At 39.4% G+C, this 16337-nt stretch overlaps 2 long non-coding RNA genes across 2 annotated transcripts; one reads left to right on the top strand and one right to left on the bottom strand.

Annotated features, from left to right (window-relative positions):
• Positions 1 to 5945: 5945 nt before the first annotated feature.
• On the bottom strand, positions 5946 to 13144 carry LOC107835223 (uncharacterized). Its single transcript, XR_001661050.1, has 2 exons — positions 13109 to 13144; positions 5946 to 6053 (listed from the first exon to the last, which is right to left on the bottom strand). It is a non-coding gene; the product is annotated as an uncharacterized LOC107835223 (long non-coding RNA).
• Positions 7127 to 7819, top strand: LOC107835222 (uncharacterized). The gene is made up of 2 exons (XR_001661049.1): positions 7127 to 7325; positions 7751 to 7819. It is a non-coding gene; the product is annotated as an uncharacterized LOC107835222 (long non-coding RNA).
• Positions 13145 to 16337: the final 3193 nt, after the last annotated feature.

The raw sequence follows: 16337 nt of genomic DNA, 5'->3' as shown, positions 1-16337 counted from the left end.
GAATAATAATAATTTACAGCAAGGTTTCAATAGGCTCTCGCAGCGCTTAGCTGCTCGGGCCTAATAAACAGCAAGGTTTCAATAGGCTCTCGCAGCGCTTAGCTGCTCGGGCCTAATAAACAGCAAGGTTTCAATAGGCTCTCGCAGCGCTTAGCTGCTCGGGCCTAATAATAATTTACAGCAAGGTTTCAATAGGCTCTCGCAGCGCTTAGCTGCTCGGGCCTAAAAATCGGGGCGCCGTCAATTACAAAATTAATCGTATTGTATTTTCAAAGATTGTTTTTATCAGTAAAAATTTAATGTTCTCACTCCCAGATCAAAAAACAAATCCATATTTACCCTGAACCCCCCTATCTGTGTTAAATGGTTTGTTCCTGCTTGAAGCACTTCACCGTGACACTGTTCAGCTGCAGACAGTGGAAGACAGGAATAATTGTGGCAGATATTATGCTGCTAAGAAAAGTTATAAAGTCAGGTTTTCAAAAAAAAAAGAGGGAGAGAAAAAAAAGGCAAGAGTTAATTGTGCAGCAAAGCTAAAAATGTATGAGGGCCGCACTGGGGTAACTCGGGGGATTTTCATACTGTCCCACGCGTGCTTCAAATAACTCCAGGCCGCTTCTTTGTTGATGCAATCATCTATTTATTCCACTTTGACTGTCTTACTTTACACTGACTGACCAGGACAAACCGTTCAGTAGTACCAACAAATAACGGCATTAAACACGGTCAACAGAAATTATGACCACCCCGGCGCACCCGCTTCCTCAAACATAATAAGCCAGCACGCCGGTGTGGCTCCCATTCATACCTTCAGTGACAGCCACGCCCACCTAGACACACCCAGCACCTAAGTGTCAAAGGCATGCGCTCCGTCACCTCAATAATCTTTCATTTCATTCATATGGCTCTTACAAGAGTGTTAATTTATAACCCAGTTTTTCTCCAAGAGAGGTGAGTAGACTGTGTGAGATTATCAACCATTTAGCATAGTTAGCTTAGATACAGACTACTGTTTGCCTCCTTTTCACTAGCATTTAATGAACTAAGGAAAAAATTACCAACATATTCATACATTTAACTTGTCCCTTGTACCTTTTACCACTTAACAACAGGTGAGTCAGTCAGCAGCACGCCCCTCCTGACCTATTCTATCCTAAGTGAAATTAAAGCTGCAATATGTAACTTTTATATAAATATATTTTTTTCCACATATTTGTTAAAACTGTCATTATGTTGTGACAGTATGGTATGACAGGTAATCTGTGAAAAATCTATTTCCTCTGCCTTCTCCCAGTGCTAGAAACATCCAGTCAGTGGCAGGAGAGTTTTAGTATGAGGGGCCGTTTAGGACAAAATCTACGTTTTGTCTCTCACACACTACCAAAAACTCATGCATACTCAAAAAATACTCAAATTGCGTATACACACTACTAAAATGTCACACACGCACACAAACATCAACTTTCTCGCAAACATACACTACTAACAACTCGCACACAGACGTTCATCTCTCACATACACAAGACTTAAGTTGAACACACACACAGTACTAAGACTCGTTTTATGTATGTGTGAGAGCGAACCTTTTTTTGAATGTGTGAGTTGTCACGGAAGAGGCGGGGCATAATTTTTTGATCAAACTGCACATGCGTGGATCCTAAACTATAAGTTTCGATTGTTGAAACTTATAGTTTAGGATTGTTCGATTGTTAAATAATTTATTAAATAAATTATTTAATAAATTATTTAGTAATATCAATACATATTTATATAACTATACAAATACAAATAAATAATGATTAATACTGAATACTATATATTGGATACATGTATGTAGGTAGGTGCTATAGAAATAAATAAATCTGATTGATTAAAAATAGCAAAATTGCTGTAGTACAATCTGTCCACTGGGTGCCAGCATTACAGGAATTATTAAGAGGTCTTATGAGAAATTCTGTTCCCCGTGAAAATCTGTTCCCCCTGTGACGGGAGCGCGCATTGCAGCCAGAGACGCGGATCCGGTGAATCTGACCATTTTCACGGCGCTTCTGATCTATTTCTCGGTAAAAACTACTCATATGATCATGTCAATGTGTAACTTTGAGTTTAATCGGCAGCTATCAAAATAAAAATACATACATAAATTAACGAGGTCTGGTGTGGAGGTCTTTTTTCGCTGTTGGTGGGTGGCATTTTCCACCCAAAGAGTCAGCTGTGCACCCCTTGGATTGGAAGCTGTTTGTTGTTTTTACCGTAGAATCGCCAACTCTGTTATTCCTGTCAATTTGATACAGTAGGGGCTTCTACACTTCCCATATCTGTGCCCTCTGTCACATTTTTCAGCAGTTAAAACTTTTTAATCCAGTGTTAACAGGTTGTAACCTGTTTTTCTGAACCACTTTTAAACACTGAGACGGTCGTGCTGGGTAAAAAAAGCGCAAACTTTTTTATCGTTATGGTTGCTAAGCAACATAACGCCAAGATGGAGGCTAGGCAGCTAGCTGAATGCTACAGATTCTCTCTTCCGGTCGTCTATATTCATAGCCTTTGAAAGACCCAAGGATGCAAACCCTGACTTCAGACACAGCTGTTCTTTGTTCAACTCCCCCTAGTGGTCTGGATCACGTCTGATTTCAGCATTTTTTTGTTTGCAGACACAAGAAAAACACATGCAACAAAGAAGAGATTTCTTTGTTGCATGTGTTTTTCTTGTGTCTGCTGGGTGTTTGTACCTGTTGGCCACCATAAAATACAGTGGTGAAAATAAATATACCTTTAAATACTGCCGTCTGTAGGTTACTTGGTGCCAGTATTTTTACTGTAAATTTAGTTTTACTATTGCATTCACTTTATGAGTAAGCTACTGCAAAGGAAACTGTAATGCTACTTTTTAAAGTGCAGTCTTAGTTTTACGATAGAACAGTAATAACTAACCTGAATGAGATGCCACTCAAAGTCCATCAGGTTTTTGATGAGGGTGGAAACATGCACATTCACTGTGCTATTTATTTTGAATGATCTTTCCTGTCTTTTTGGATACCATCTTCCTATGACCGGCTTTTGAGACCCTTTCTAGGTTAATCCCAATGAAGTGATTAAAAAAAAAAGGGAAAATTTTTCAGAACATAAATAGTGTGGCACTGTGAAGACAGTAGGGACAATATATAAAGCTGTTTTTAATTATGTAAAGAGAAAACATCACCACCTTTGTCAAATGTTAATCATAACTTGCTTTAACCTGACCACAATGGTGCTTTTGGAACATCACAAACCAAATTTATTATGAACGGATCCAGTTTGGTTACAGTTGAATTCAACAAAACCACCTGCTGCTTTTCCGACCGATGTGCAGCAGAAAGCTCTGCTAACTGAGCAGTGGCTCTCTGAACCCACAGACATAATATAAGGATAGACCCTCATGCACCGCTCTTGCCGATTGTCGCTGACGAGATTTAGGGCGGCCATCTTGGAGCGGTACTCCACTCCACTCAGCGTTATGTGTTTAGCAGCACAATGACGTATCAGCGCATTTAATCGATCATAACACACTTTTTGTTACTGGAAACCATATTCAAACATCTATCAAAGCTACATTTATAAACAATTGTATTTTTTAAGTATGTTTTTAATACATAGTTCATCATATTTAAATATGCTTAGTGGCTATAACAATAGAATAGGAATGGAATATTCTGATATCGATGTATGAAGGGCATATTACAAAGCACACAGCCGTTCATAATTTATTTAATAAATTATTTAGTAATATCAATACATATTTATATAACTATACAAACACTAATAAATAATGATTAATACTGAATACTATATATTGGATACATGTATGTAGGTAGGTAGGTGTTTTCCAGCCGACGAGTTCTAGCTTCAGAGAGATTCAGCAGCTGAGATTGAGTCCAAAATCCGATGCGATATTTATCCGTCTCTTTATAGATTTCTCCCTCTTCTTCCTCGCATCGTGTCTTTATAAAACCTTCAAAACAAAAATGGAAGATTTAGGATGTATCTTACTTTTGACAGAGTGAAAGAATATAAATAATAGTCTTTACCACCTGTGTAAACTTTGCTGGTCAATGTTATAACACATAATATAAGTTTTATATGTTACATTGTTTCATTTCTAATGTACAGTCATGGCCAAAACTTTTGAGAATGACACAAATATTATATTTTCACATGATCTGCTGCCCTCTGGTTTTCATTTGTGTATGTCAGATGTTTTCATCACATACAGAAATACAATTGCAATCATATTATGAGTAACAAAAGCTTTTATTGCTGCAAGTCAATTGCAGTGTTGACCCCTCTTCTTCAGGACCTCTGCAGTTCTCCCTGCCATGCTCTCAATCAACTTCTGGACCAAATCCTGACTGATAGTAATCCATTCTTGTACAATCAATGCTGCATTTTGTCAGAATTCCCAGGTTTTTGTTTGCCCACCCGTCTCTTGATGATTGACCACAAGTTTTCAATGGGATTAAGATCTGGGGAGTTTCCAGGCCATGGACCCAAAATCTCCATTTTGTTCCCTGAGCCAGTTAGTTATCACCTTTGCTTTATGGCAAGGTGCTCCATCATGCTGGAAAAGCCATTGATCACCACCAAACGGAGAAGTTGCTCTCGGAGGACATTCTGGTTCCATTCTTTATTCATGGCTGTGTTTTTAGGCCAGACTGTGAGAGAGCCGACTCCCTTGGCTGAGAAGCAACTCCACACATGAATGGTTTCAGGTTTACAGTTGGCACGAGACAAGACTGGTGGTAGCCCTCACCTCGTCTTCTCCGAACAAGCCGTTTTCCAGATTTCCCAAACAATCGGAAAGGGGATTCATCAGAGAAAATGACTTTACCCCAGTCCTCAGCAGTCCACTCCCTGCACTTTTGGCAGAATATCAGTCTGTCCCTGATGTTTTTCCTGGAGAGAAGTGGCTTCTTTGCTGCTCTCCTTGAGACCAGGCCTTGCTCCAAGAGTCTCCGCCTCACAGTGCGTGCAGATGCATTCACACCTGCCTGCTGCCATTTCTGAGCAAGCTCTGCACTGCTGGTAGCCCGATCCCGCAGCTTAAACACTTTTAAGAGATGGTTCTGGTGCTTGCTGGTCTTTCTTGGGCGCCCTGGAGCCTTTTTGGCAACAATGGAACCTCTCCTTGAAGTTCTTGATGATGTGACAGATTGTTGACTGAGGTGCAATCTTTCTAGCTGCGATACTCTTCCTTGTTAGGCCATTTTTGTGCAGTGCAGTGATGACTAAACGTGTTTCTTTAGAGATAACCATGGTTCACAGAAGAGCAACAATGATGCCAAGCACCAGCCTCTTTTTAAAGTGTCCAGTGGTGTCATTCTTACTTAATCATGACAGATTGATCTCCAGCCCTGTCCTCATCAACACCCACACCTGTGTTAATGAAGCAATCACTGAAACGATGTTAGCTGGTCCTCTTAAGGCAGGGCTGCAATGAAGTTTAAATGTGTTTTGTTCATTTTCTAGGCAAATATTGACTTTGCAATTAATTGCTGTTAAGCTGATTACTCTTTATAACATTCTGGAGTATATGCACATTGCCATTATAAAAACTGAAGCAGTAGACTTTGTAAATATTAACATTTGAATCATTCTTAAAACTTTTGGCCATGACTGTAGGCTCTTATGTCAGATAATCTAAGTCAATGTTAGAGAATAATAATTTTTTTAGATTTACGGAATCTCAGTTAGCCTTCATAGCGGGGCTGAACCCGTATTACACCAAGCACTGTAGCTAATATTAGCTGGTATCTCGCCGGTGGACATAAATACAGTAAAGTAATATTCTAATCACAATATATACACAATAATATGTCCATCTTACTTGTGAAATGTTGTCTGTGGAGCCCTCACATCAATAATCCATTGACCAGAACAACAATATCCCTCAGTGCTGAGGCATCTTCTGCTGTTTTGATTGAGCAAAGTAGGAGGGTATACCGCTCCAAGATGGCCGCCGTATTTCCTGCGCCGGAGCAGCTAATGCGGGGTCTACTCATATGTTATGTCTATGTCTGAACCGACATGCAGGCGGTGGCTGAGATCGCCTCTATTAGATCCTCAGGATGAAATTTGGAATTAGTTTCCAGATGTTGTCAAACCATATTTTTATAAGAGTGTAAAGCTCCCAGGTTAGAAACTTCAACACACAGGGTGACGCTAATCAGTTAGAGGTAGTTGAGGGATAAAAAGCCTGACATCATGACGCATTGTCGCACATTACTCTGGTATTCTTATTTTTATTTTTTTAAGGATCTTTTTGCCTTGACAGCAATCTGACTGTGAGGGGGCAGAGAGAGCGGAGAGAGGCCTGGGCCCAGTGAATGGAGGACGGTAATGGGCTAAAGTCTCTGTATGCGGGGTGCCGCGCTGAGTCAACACAGTGGGTAATGTCCACTGCACCATAAGGGGAGATCCAGAAGTCGAGGAACTTGGGCTGCACAAAGGGAATGGTCCAAGGCACCATGGGAAATTATCTAGAACAACAGAGTTTAACCAGTTTTGTTAGAAGATCTCAGCGACAAGCTCAAAGGGTCTCAGAGTACCAGGGTAGATTAACACTCAAGCACTGAAGTGCTGGGAGACCGGTCCGCTTAGACTCAGTGCTGATGACAGGAAATAAGTTGCGTTTGTGTGAGGATTCTGGAGTCAGACCCGCCCTCCAGGCTCCATCTGGTGGACAACTAAAAGAAAGCAGCAGACAACAATCCCTAAAAACTCAAGTTCCCAACACAAACCAGCTCTGATGCTGATCCTCAAACTAAGCCTTATGCGGTTCTTCAGCCTCGTCTTGATTCTCAGTTTTCCGTTGGATTATTTCTGTTAAAACTGACACTGGATTAATTTAGTTAATGGAGAAATTTTACATTTCTCTTGCTAGCCTCTTTGTTGCCTGTAGTTCAGTCCTTCATGGCTGGAAGCCAATGTATAGACGGGTTGGAATCCTTTTGTTGTGAAAGGTTTTTTGTTGCCTTTCACAACAAAAGGCAATATAAAGACATATAAAATAAAAAGATCCTTAAATAAGTCCAAGAAAATCATTGTTGACTGGAATGAAAAACATAAATCTCACTGATGATTTTAATAACAGATTTTTCTCTCTGTCTCCTCAGACTGAGTTACTGTAACCTCTCAGAGAGAAGCTGTGAAGCTCTGTCCTCAGTTCTCAGCTCCCAGTCCTCCAGTCTCAGAGAACTGGACCTGAGTAACAACAACCTGCAGGATTCAGGAGTGAAGCTTCTCTCTGCTGGACTGAAGAGTCCAAACTGCAACCTGGAGACTCTCAGGTAAAATGTGACCAATCCTGGTGAAACCAGATTTCTGTCCTTTACCTGCTTTCAAAGATGATGTAATTATTATTTCAGTAGTAGATTATTATAATAATACTAGATGTCTGACTGTGACATGGCTAACCATTCTAAATCTCAACACATAAACATGGCTGGTTTTCAGTTACAAAACAGTCAGGTTTCGACATCAGGCGAATAAAGGAGGAGATTCTTCCTCCCAGCAGTTCTTAGACTTTCTCATCCATCCTACATGTGACAGATTTTGAGTTTTATTACCTACAGAATGAAATACAATGTTTTTAATATTTTATTTTTAAGGTTAAGATCCAGTTACATGACGTTTTCCTCTCCTGTAAATGTCCAGTTCAGACCTTGGGCTCTACCTCAATATTCTCATCATGTGATGAATTGTGTGTCTGCAGCTTATCAGGCTGTTTGGTCTCAGAGGAAGGCTGTGCTTCTCTGGCCTCAGCTCTGACCTTTAACCCCTCCCATCTGAAAGAGTTGGACCTGAGCTACAATCATCCAGGAGACTCAGGAGTGAAGCTGCTGTCGGCTGGACTGAAGGATCCAGACTGGAGACTGGAAGCTCTCAGGTATGGAGGAACCTGCTGCAGGAGCAGAGAAGGTCTGATAGAGGAGGAAGAGGAGAAACGTCTTTAGTCTGATGGGAAACATTTAGTTTGAAGAGAAATATTTAGTTTGGAGCTGTGGCATTTATAAATTAATGAATAACACGATAAAAATTTGACTTGATATTCTGAACCAGTGACATGAAGAAAGGAACATAAGGATGAGCAGCATCTATAAGATCATCTGTTTTCAGAGAAACTGATCTAGAATATGTAGCAACAGAGGCAATAATAACTGAGCTGAAATTGACTAGAGATAACAATTAAGAAAGTTAGAATCAGTTTATCCAGATTAAAGATCTAGATAATTAGTAATATGTGTTGACTACAAGGCTGTGTTCACACTGCAGCCTGAAGTGACCCAAGTCCAGTTTTTTGAGCAAGACTTTATTTTATTAGTTATTTAAACCATTCTGTATTCAGATTACCACATTCATTCTTAAGCATCAATTTCCAGTACAAACAAATCAGTTGAATAAGAACATCTGAGCATCTCGGCAAGCTAAAATCCTAATGGATCTTTCCTCTACTGATCAGTGGAGTATAAAAAAATTACAGACATAAACTAAAGGGAGCCATTCTAAAGACGTTTTTGTCAATATATGGGCAGAGATGCATATTAAACAAACACACACAGAATAAACGTGTATTTACATTAATTTTACCTGCTACAATTTCGGTCCCAAATATGTTATCAAAGGGTTCCCCCTTTTCTTAAATAAATCGATGGATAGGTTTAGTTTTGCTGTTATTTTCTCCATTGTATAAACTCTTAATATTCTATCTCACCATTGATTCATAGTGGGAGATAAAGGCTTATACTAACATACTGTAATCATTATTTTTGCCACCAGAACAAGGATCCCAAACAGGTACCATTTTTCTTTATTTAATAAATCATTTTGGCGTTCTCCCAGAACAAAGACGATGGAGTTTCATTCAATATAAATGTGTAAAATATTAGAAATTTCCTCTTCAATTCCTACCCAAAATGTTTTAATTTTTTGGACAATCCGTAAGGCTTCCCGCTGGCCAGTTGTGTACATTTTATTCTGATCTTTCTTTTCTGCCAAATAAAAGTAGAAATCAATTTTTGCGTTTTTTGAAACTTGTTGTTTGAATCCATATAGGAAGGGACATAAACAAATATAGCATTCTAGAGAGAATATTCATTTTGACTGTTTCAATCCTTCCTAAAAGGACAGTGGTAAAAAAATTTCCCATCTTTCTAAATCCTTTTGAATTTGATCCAATAGCTTTCCATAATTTGCTTTGCACAATTTGGAAACATCCATAGAAATGTTGATTCCCAAGTATCAAAACCCATTAGGTGACCAGTTGAAATTAATTATTTTGGATAATTCTGAGGCCCAGGTCCCTCTTATCATCATGGCTTCCAATTTTGATTCATTTACTTGGCATCGTGAGATACTGAAGTCCTTCAAGCATTTTAAAATATTTGGTATAGAAAATATTGGGTCTCTAATATACAATATGACATCATCAGCATGCAGTGACAACTTGTGGGTCCTAATTTTATCTGGTATACCTAAGATTGATAAGTCTGTCCCGATTAACTCTACTAAAGATTCTATACTTATAGAAAATAAGATTGGTGATAGGCAACACCACCACCTTTGGGGGTGTTCCCCACGTCGATCTCAGGGCTTCCAGTCCATATTGTGCACAGATGTTCCTGTACACTATGCCTGCCACTTGGTTATGTCGTTCTGTGACTCTGTGTTCTCGGATCACCTGCCTGTTTTATTCAGTGTCAGTTTGACACCTACCGCAGTTAAAACTCGCGCTGCTGTTCGGCGCTGTCGGATTATTAACCCTTCCACTGCCACTCAGTTCTCTACTGCTTTTCTTCAACTCTGTGGATCATCTGACTTCCTCCACTCTGATACAGAAGAGCTCTGGTCCTGGTTCTATTCTTCCTCCCAAACCATCCTGGACTCGGTTGCTCCATTAAAAACCAGGCAGCCAAGGATTAAACCTGAGCCTTGGTTTAATGACAGAACTCGTGCTGCAAGGAAGGAATGTCGTCGTGTTGAATGCAGATGGAAAAAGGATAAATTGCAGGTTACTTTTCAGAATTTAAAAGACTGTTGGCGTCTCTACCAGAGCACAGTTAAAGAGGCAAAAAGGGAATATTTGGCAAATATCATTTCCTCAAACACCTACAACCCACGTGTTTTATTTAACACCATTGACTTTGTGCTTAATATTCCACAGAATGCCTGTTTGGAAGCTTCTCCTGATGTGTGTGATGATTTTATGTGTTTCTTTATTGAAAAGGTTGGTAGTACCAGGGCTCTTATCACAGCTCCTGACTCTGACCCTTCAATTTCAGTCCCTTGCTCGGCTGCTTTCAATCAGTTTGAGCCTGTGACTGTCTCACTGTTAGAGGATGTGGTTGGCCATATTAAGCCATCAGGTTCCCCCCGGGATCCTGTGCCTCCTCGACTTTTTAAAGATATTTTATCTAGTATAGGGCAGCCTGTTCTTGCAATTATAAATAGCAGTCTGTCCCTGCTAGTTTTAAACATGCAGTAGTGCAGCCACTGCTTAAAAAACCTGGCCTTGATCCGACTGTTCTGGCTAATTATCGGCCTATTTCGAAGCTGCCTTTTCTTTCTAAGGTTTTAGAGAAAATTGTGTACTGTCAGCTGACACAGTTTTTAGATGAGAATGGCATTCTGTTTTTAATGACATCCTTCTTGCATGTGATTCTGGTCACCATGTTGTTCTGATTTTACTTGACCTAACTGCTGCCTTTGATACAGTAGACCACGACATTTTAATACCGAGATTACACCACGTTGTAGGTACTGTTCTTAAATGGTTCCGGTCCTATCTGGAGGACAGAACATTTTCAGTGAAAATTATCTGTTGCTTCAATGAATTGTGGTGTCCCGCAGGGCTCAGTTCTGGGCCCACTGCTTTTCTCTCTGTATTCACTGCCTCTGGGTTCTGTCCTTAGGAAACATGGGATTTCTTTTCATTGTTATGCTCACGATAGCCAGATTTATATGCCCCTGAAGCAGAACGATGTCCATTCCATCAAACATCTCCTGGCATGTCTAGGAGATATTAAAGCTTGGTTGGCCTTGAACTTTTTCAACTTTAATGAAAAGAAAACAGAGGTGATGGTGTTTGGACCCAGTGGCTCCTGTGAGTCCTCCTCTGTTGACCTGGGACCTTTGGAGGAATATTTTAAACCTGTTATTACAGATCTTGGTTTTAAGGTGGACAGTGATTTTAAATTGGACAGCCAAATCAGAGCCGTGGTTAAGTCCAGCTTTTGTCATTTAAGGCGATTGGCGTCAGTGAAATCTTTTCTTTGCAGGCAGCATTTTGAAACAGTGATCCACGCTTTTATTTCAACTCAACTGGATTACTGTAACTCTCTTTATCTGGGAGTCAGTCAGTCGCTGCTCTCACGTCTGCAGCTGGTTCAGATGCTGCTGTACGACTGTTGACAGGAACTCGAAAGAGGGAACATGTGACCCTTGACCCCTGTCCTGGCCTCACTTCACTGGCTGCCTGTAAATTTTAGGATTCATTTTAAAATTCTTATGTTTGTTTTTAAATCACTGCATAATTTTTCCCCGGCTTACCTCTCTGAGCTTCTTCATCCCTACGTACCCTATCGGTCTCTCAGGTCCGCAGATCAGCTGCTCTTGGAGGTACCGAGATCCAGAAGGAAGCTCAGAGGGGACAGGGCTTTCTCTGTCAGGGGCCCCAAGTTATGGAATGACTTACCTGTGCAGGTCAGAGAGGCCCCTTCTCTGTCCACAAATCACGTAAAGGTTTCACAAATCCTAAACATGGATTAAAATATTCTGCTGTTAGAGCAGAATAATCCAGACCAGGTTTGAAGAGTCTAGGTGTTGTAGTTTTTAAAATGGAGTCTGTGACGGTCCAACTAGTCAAGGACAAGGACAAAGGCATATATAAAAAATATCTTCTATTTATTTTTTCCAAAAAACATCTTAACAAAAGGTTTCAACAACAAATCTAAAAAATATAATAAAATGGGCCCAAAAGAAATCAATTAAGGCAAACATAACTCAAGATAACAAACCAAAAACTGACCTCACACAATGAACACACAGGGGAATTTATACAAACAGGCTAGCCTACACAAACGAGGAGGGGTGGGGAATGACACAAAGACAAATAATGTATAAACATAAATGACTAATTTAAACTAAAAGATTTTGACTTAAACACCACTACAAAAACCAAAATAACCTAACACCAAAAAGGTTTTAGCAATTATGCCATTAGTGGAGAGAGGCAGATTGTTTCACATCAAGTCCCCTGCTTCCAGCAGCCTGATGGACTGTTCCACTTCCTGGTGTTCCTTTCAGCCAACCCCCTTCTGTCAGCCAGTCCTTAAACTCAGCAAACAAAAATAGTTAATGATCTTAAAAAAACATAAGCCGTCTACTAAATGTGTGCACCCAAAATTAGTAAACAACCTAATGCAATAACCACCACCAAAGAAAAAGTGAAACTCTAAATATATATTATATGAAAACATTTAAATAAATACTAACACTGAAGAAAAGGTGGAGGAACCTCCACAGAGTCGATTAAAGATGCGGAAGGTAGTGAAAATTTAGGTGAACCCGCCCTTTTGCCATTTCCCGAATTGGAAGCTAGAATTGGAAACCAACTTCAGCTTCGTTTTACATAGCAGATCAGAGCACCCCATGTCATTGTGGTAAATTACATACTATTGTGTGTGTGTGCGCGCGCGCACGTGTGTGTTACAACCCTCCTTGAAGACATTAAGGAGACTCAGAGGGTTCACAGTCTAATGCTACAGTCTCTCCTGAAACAACGGGAAGGACCAGTCACTGGGGTTTTAACTGAGGTTTTGTTTTCCCTCTCTGGACTTAAATCCATTTCTACACATCTGTTTTCCACACGTTTATTGTCTGAGCCTGAGTTGGGGCAAATCTGTATGGGGCTCATAGCTACAAGTTTACTGTAGTATGCAGTTATATCTTATATAATTATATGAGATTGACATGTGACCTCATATTTAGTGTGAAAAGTGAATATGAAGAATTTGGAAATTTTCATGGTAAAAAAATGTGGTCCCATTATTTTATAACTGTGGATATTTTAAACTATGGACCTTACCAAGCTCGGCCCAGAAACAGCCCTTGAAAGTCTCATGTGACTGCATGTCTCACAAACAAAGCCTCGCGGTGCTTAGCAGAGGTGTGACCAAGTCACTGTTGCAAGTCTCAAGTAAGTCGCAAGTCTCTGTCCTCAAGTCCGAGTCAAGTCTCAAGTCAGTAACCTTAAATTTCAAGTCATTTCGAGTCGTTTTTATTATTTTTTTTAATAATTTGCAATTATACATAAAATTCAAATAATAGACCATTTGTTCTTTTTAAAATCTGTATTTATTCTGTATTTAAATCTACAGCCAATTCCACATCTCAATATTGATAAAAACATGTTGTGTGAATCAAGCTGGTCAGAATCACTAAACACAAAATAATGAGCTCATTATTTTATGTCTTACTCATTTAACTATCCCACTTAGTGTTGTATTCAGGGTCAGTGAGATTGTACAATTTTTATTTTTACAGAAATTTTTGAAAGATGGCAAAAAAAAAACAACAAAAAAAAACGGGATTTTTTTGTTTTTGTTTTTCCAGCAAAGCTATACTACTTGGAAATGGGTTTTGTGCAACATGTGACAGTCACGCCGGTCAGTGCGTTAAGTCAAAAACAGTTGACTTAATGCACTGACTGCAGTAAACAATATATTGTCAATATAATTTCCCAACGTAGATGTCTTCAAATACACCAACCATCCTTAGATGATACTAGACCCGACTCATCATAATAATGGGACAGAGAGACTCTGTTCCCTGAGTTCAGGTCCAGAATCTGCTTTCTGTTCCGGAGCCCCGCTCACTATCCACCGGCTTCCTGAGCTAACACGGTGCACATTATTTGTGGAGGCATTTGAAGGACCGGATTTATGGTAAATCATCACCAATTTAACCCAGAGTACACATGCTAACACGAAATTAGCTAAAGTCAACTATCTTACAGCAAAAGAAAAGTGCCACCTACCGATCTTTGTGAAGCTTCAAATGCCGGACAAAGTTGGACGTCGTGGCATCTCCATCCGATATTCTCTTCTTGCATGTTTTACAAGTTGGAGTTCGTTTTTTATTCGAAAGTTTATAACCTACGTAGCCAAAATAAATTACTCGCGGAAGCAGAATTCCAGCGGTTATTTCGTCTTTCGTTCCCTGAGCTCTGTAGCGTCACCGTGTTTTTTTAAATGTCCAATTCCTGTTAAATTGATTGGTTGTGCTGCAGCTACATACACATACATACATAAGGAGAGAGGAAAAACAGAGGGACGGTCTGCGCATATTGATACAGAATGAGTGAAAATGACGCTACTTTATAAATAATATGTTTTAAATTTTAAGAGTTTGAGTAAAAAATATCAAGTCTTTTCAAGTAAACAGCTTCAAGTCGAGTCAAGTCCCAAGTCAATGGCATGAAAGTCAAAGTCAAGTCCGACCCAGATAGCACAGAATGATTGAAACAACATTGAATCAATGTCAGCCAGAAACACTGAATCAACATTGAAAGTGGTCGGTGACTTGTATGTTGAATCAACGTTAGGGTTTCAACCATAACTGACATTATATCAATGTTGATTCAACCATCATCTGTATGTCAACTTACATGTGTTACACGTCTCTACTTATAGTGACAAATGTAACAAATGATGTTTTGTTTTTACGATTTTTTCTTCTTCTGAAGACTTTCTGCTTTCCCTTGATCTTGGAGAGCCTGTAATGACGAACAGTCAGTGAGAGAGAGAAAGGACAACCGCCGTCTTCTTCCCCAAACTCTGTCTTTATTACAAATTATTGAAATCATGAAGTTATTAACATTTCCTAGAACAATCACATTCCTGTGTCCTTTCTTCTGCTACAAAAAAAAACACACACAGCCTTCACCTGCGTAAAAAGGTATCAACTCTCACCAATCAATTCAGAGCACAGCGATGTACATTTAAAAAAAAACATTTCTCAAATAAGGGGATTAATTATGTTGAATAATGCAAGAGGGAGATGTAATAATGGACAAAACCTTAAGCTCGCTCTAATGTGTTTTCAATAACTACTGTCCGACTGAATAAACTGTAGTTTAATTGATTACATAGCAAGGGAGAAAAAGTTACGTCTATAGTAATAATAACAACAATAATCTTAATAATAATTCCCTTTTAACAGATAAAACAACACAATGTATCTCAGGGTACCAATGTTTAATCGGGGAGTGGAACGGAGCTAAAAGATACATGTAGCGATCTTCAGAACGGCCGTTATGCGACCGTTGTAGCCAAAATGTAGCTAACTGCGATCCTAACAAATCCTTTTTTTATTTGTTTATTTTCAATGTTTCGGCACATCTATCAAATTACAAATCATATATATACATTGTTACTCCACATTTTTAAAGGGCGGGGGAGCCCTCCCCAGCTTCACACTACTAACCTGTAATGACGAACAGTCAGTGAGAGAAGGAAAGGACAACCGCCGTCTTCTTCCCCAAACTCTGTCTGAAGAGCGAGGGGCGGGGCTCCTCACTTCCGGTCTCCTGGTGAGACGTTGCCCGAACCTTCGTTACTTTTTTTCTTTTTAAAAAACATATATGTAATTAATTGCAATACTATTAATTTCTGTGTGGTGGCGTATATTCTTAAACAGATTTTCTGGACTATCACCGAGTGATAATTAAATTCTCCCACTTTATGGTGTATCACATATGCATATTTGTGTTCATTCTACATTGAATCAGTTAGGAATCCATGATGATTCAACCTTCATCTGAATGTGGATGTACATGCAGATTTGGGTTGTTTTTATATTGAATGAAAGCTAAGGATATATGTACATTTTACGTCTGATAGGTCTACATCATAACATGCCACTAAAAGTTTCTTCACTGGTGTTAAACACTGTATTATTGGCAGATGATGCGTAAACTGTGTACAAAAGTTTAAAAATGACAACATGGGTTTGATTTAACATTTTATTTAAAAGAGAAAAGAGGGACAGATCTTTAAACATATTTGATTCCTTTTTGACTGTCAAAACAACAGTCTGTTGTCCACAGAAGAACAGAGTCCATGAAGTTCCCTATGAAGTAGGGAAACAGGACAAGTTGTGGTAACCCCAGTTTGACTCTGGTTGGCGTCACTTTGATTCTTTGTGATGTTTTCCTCTCATTCTGGTGCATAATGAAGCCACTTCGACAGTTTTGCTGCAGTCAGTCAGGTTTGGGTCAAACTGCAGAGCAACGGCTGAAAAAC

The sequence above is a fragment of the Poecilia formosa genome, unplaced genomic scaffold (genome assembly GCF_000485575.1).
Source record: "Poecilia formosa unplaced genomic scaffold, Poecilia_formosa-5.1.2 Scaffold1266, whole genome shotgun sequence".
NCBI classification, from domain to species: Eukaryota; Metazoa; Chordata; class Actinopteri; order Cyprinodontiformes; family Poeciliidae; genus Poecilia; species Poecilia formosa.
Note: the sequence above shows the minus strand (reverse complement) of the source record. Positions and strands in the feature narration are given on the sequence as shown.